The 3,822-nt window shown below is 45.4% G+C and overlaps 2 protein-coding genes across 4 annotated transcripts in view; one reads left to right on the top strand and one right to left on the bottom strand.

Annotated features, from left to right (window-relative positions):
* LOC111867370 (patched domain-containing protein 3) overlaps positions 1-1,882 on the bottom strand; it is a 118,345-nt gene extending 116,463 nt beyond the window's left edge. Inside the window, exon 1 of the mRNA XM_023857160.2 lies at positions 1,300-1,882. The gene's annotated coding sequence lies outside the window, so the exon portion shown is untranslated. The remainder of the gene's footprint in view (positions 1-1,299) is intronic.
* LOC111867371 overlaps positions 1-3,822 on the top strand; it is a 248,624-nt gene that overhangs the window by 63,329 nt on the left and 181,473 nt on the right. The window lies entirely within an intron of this gene.

Genomic DNA, 3,822 nt, shown 5'->3' with positions numbered 1-3,822 from the left:
CAAGCGGTTAGTCGCTGGCTTCCCATCGCGGCGGCCCGGGTTCGATCCTGGGTCTGGTCAAGTGGGATTTGTGGTGGACAAAGTGGCGCTGGGGCAGGTTTTCTCCGAATCCCCCAGAGCTGGTCTGGACGACGTGGAGAAAATTCTTGCCCCAACCGGGACTCGAAATTCGACCCCTCAGTCATCCAGCCAATAACCAGTCGCTATACCGCGTCGGATGCGAGGATGACTAATACTGGAAAGTATTATCTTCTGGGGAGCCGGGGTAGCTCAGTCGGTATAGAGACTGGCTACAAGCCGCACGACCGAGTCGTCGGAGTTCGAGTCCCGGTAGGGGCAAGAATTTTCTCTTCTCCACGTCGTCCAGGCCGCTTCTGGGGCCCCACCCAGCCTCCTATCCAATGGGTATCGGTAGATCTTTCCCACGGGGCTAAGCGGCCGGAGCGTAAAGCTGACAACAGCTCAATCTAGTGTCGAGGTCAAGAAAATGTGCATCTATACATCCACTCCACCACAAGCCTTCATGGGTAGCAGTTAGTTAAGCACAGGGACAACTTCACATTTACCTTACGATCTTCTGGGATATAACACCATGTAGTCCGTTGAAAATCAAACCGACGTTTCGAAGGAACATATCACCTCCATCTTCAGGGTCAAATAAGCCGAAAAAAAAAGATACCAGTGTGAAAGCAGCATAGACGCGATACCTTCCTCCGGAACGTCGTTGACTTTCAACGGGCTACACGGCGTCATATCCAGGAAGTTATTACTCTTCGTAAGAACCGCTGAGAGAACCTCAAATGTTACGCATTGAATAAGGAATTAGAAAGGCTCTGGATGGAAACGGCCGTAGCCTATTCGAAGTGCTATTCCGCCATTTGTCTTGAGAGACTAAGGATCACGAAGTCTTCAGTCGGGATAATGGAGGCCGAGATTCGAACCGAGCATCTCCCGAATTCAAGTTCAGAGAATTATTTGACAGACCAGCTTGCTCGGTGATGAAAGTGGTTGACACTTCTAACTGAATGCCTGTGTTGACTGTACCTCTTAATAATCATCGAATGTGATACGTAGCAGGTTGGACTTCGACGCGAAGCACTTAGTAATGCGATTTGTAATCTGAGCTTTACATGGTGGTTACAGCTCGTGAAAATAATTGGATGAATTTTACTTATAAATAAAACGAGGTGATAAGGACACACGAATCTGTCAGCAAAATTCTAACGCCTAATAAGCTACAGTTCCTGTTGATTTGTTTAAAAATGTACTCCAGGACATGAAATGATATCTGGGTCTTACCTTGATGAATTTCAGAACTGATATCTCGAAAAGCCGGGCCGCGTATCCTAGTTAAGCAGATGGTTCAAGGTCGTGTCCTCTTCTAATCACCACAATTGTGTCATTGTCCTTAATATTTCGTTGAAATCACCAAACACGAGAGCATCACTTTCTCAAAAGAACTACTGTATGTATTTTGTTATCCTCTGACGTAAAACCGAAACAGAAAATATTTATCGAATCCGCCAAGAATTGCTCTACAGCGGGTATTTTTGCACGTAGCTTGTTTAAAACATTAAAACACTGGATCACGTCTAACCCGTCACCGAACCAAGGCACTCTGTAAACTCGGTAACTGCCACGCGTGAAGAGACTGAGACAGAACTGCGAGTTCTTCGTCCGAAGGAACTGTTGAGCGGTATCCGGTGTGTTAACCGCTGAGGACCATCACCAGACAGGCGGCTCTCCGCTCGCTTGCCCGCTGTACGGCCCTTAAACGAAGACTGGCACTGCTTTACTGGGTAATGTGGTCAGTGGGAGGTAACTGTACTCTAGTGGTACTCCACGACATTGTAGGGGAGTCCTGCCAGAAGTGGAACACACCTCCCTCCACACGCGGGCCCGGAGACATCACACTGCCGAATCACGTCCACACTTCGGCTTCTCCGGGTTTTTGCGGGGAGGCAGGTCCAGGAAGTGCAGGGTTCGAGCGAGGGAAGCGAATTCCTTCTCTAACTTTCTGAATCTCATTTTAATTTCTCTCATCGTCCTCTATTCCTTTTCCTCTGGAATTTCTTTGTCGTTCTTTATCTGTTTCTTTATTCTTCTCTTCTATCCGTATTTCATCCTGCATAGCACTGTCGTTATTATCTGTTTTTACTTCTCTCTGAAATCGGAATAGCTCAATCGGTCTGCAGACTGTGCTACGGGCTGGACAAACGAGGAACCAGGCTTCGATTCCCTGTAGGAGCAAGATATTTCTATTTTGCCCGTAACGCCCAACCATCGTTCTATCCAATGGATACTGGGCTCTGTTTCCCTGGAAGTAATGCGGGGAGGAGCGTGAAGCCGAGTACTTGCTTTCATATATTGCCGAGGTTAAGAAAGATGGAGCTATACCTCCTTTCCCCCATACGTCTTCATAACGTGATGATTAATTATGAAGCCCAAGCATTGCGTTACCTCTTCCTTTATTTATTTTTGTCGTGTTTTCATTTTCTCGTCTTTTCTACTTTTATCATCTTACGTGTTCTGATGCCTCACGAAGCACTTGTCTTAGTGACAAGTGGAGACGTCACGTGTATCGACTCGAATCCATATTCTTATTAAATATTTTAACGCAATGTATTCGAGACTTAATGCGCCCGTTCGAATCCATATTCTTATTAAGCATTTTAACGCAATGTATTCGAGACTTAATGCGCCCGTTCGAATCCATATTCTTATTAAGCATTTTAACGCAATGTATTCGAGACTTAATGCGCCCGTTCGAATCCATATTCTTATTAAGCATTTTAACGCAATGTATTCGAGACTTAATGCGCCCGTTCGAATCCATATTCTTATTAAGCATTTTAACGCAATGTATTCGAGACTTAATGCGCCCGTTCTCTACACGCTAACAATTTTGTTTACATAGACGCAACATAAAATTCGACAATGGTTCAGGAACTTGTATTTGAGCTCCGCTTATCCTGAACTGGCTGGCTTAGTCCGATAGAGAGAAGCGAGGAAAAATCTCCATAAGAAGACTGGAATTCAGAACACTGACATGTTGAGTCCACTGTGTGAGACATTAAGCCGCATCGTAGTGTCGTCCATTGAGTGTCTAGTGTTCGATTCCAGAGTCTTCGAAATGAGAAAGTTTGCGGACACCATATACACGTAATCTGCGTAGTCACTGCTGTGAGAAGAGCATGCGGTAGCGTAGTTGGTTGCGGTACTATGCTAGAAGCCGGAGGGCCGTGGGTTCGATGCCTGATATCATTGGATTTTAATTGGCCTAATCCTTCCAGCCACAGTATGGTCCTGGGATCGACTCAGTCTCTGACAGAAATTAATACCAGGAATCTTCCTGAAGGCAAAGGGCGACCTGGCGGAGCATAGGAATGACAACCTCACTACCATGTGTGAGCCGACTGTATTGAAAAATGTGGGAGCCTCGACGTCTTACAATTACATGGGCCTTCACGGCCTATTACAGGGATATATCTCTTCACATTGACGTGAGAACCTCCAATCCAGCATCAGCGACCTGTTATGGTTAGAAAGCTGAGACTTCATGAGGTGCGTTTCAAGAAATATAGATGTATTTTTGCAGTGTGACAATCTCATGAAAGTCCTCACTTCGATTCCAGGAGATTGATTCAGTTTTGTTAACCAGTCTGCTGCTTCCGATGGTAAATGACAGCACCTTATATATATATATATGTCGTGAAGACGGAATCCGAACGTTTATGTAACGGTGAAGTGTAGATTAGCAACAGCTGTATAATTGATTGTAGTTACGAGTTGTGTTAAAGTGCAATAAATCCAATTCAAACC

Source organism: Cryptotermes secundus, unplaced genomic scaffold (assembly GCF_002891405.2).
Source record: "Cryptotermes secundus unplaced genomic scaffold, Csec_1.0 scaffold278, whole genome shotgun sequence".
In the NCBI taxonomy this organism is placed as follows: Eukaryota; Metazoa; Arthropoda; class Insecta; order Blattodea; family Kalotermitidae; genus Cryptotermes; species Cryptotermes secundus.
The sequence above is the reverse complement of the archived record's forward strand: the minus strand, read 5'-3'. Positions and strand labels throughout refer to the sequence as shown.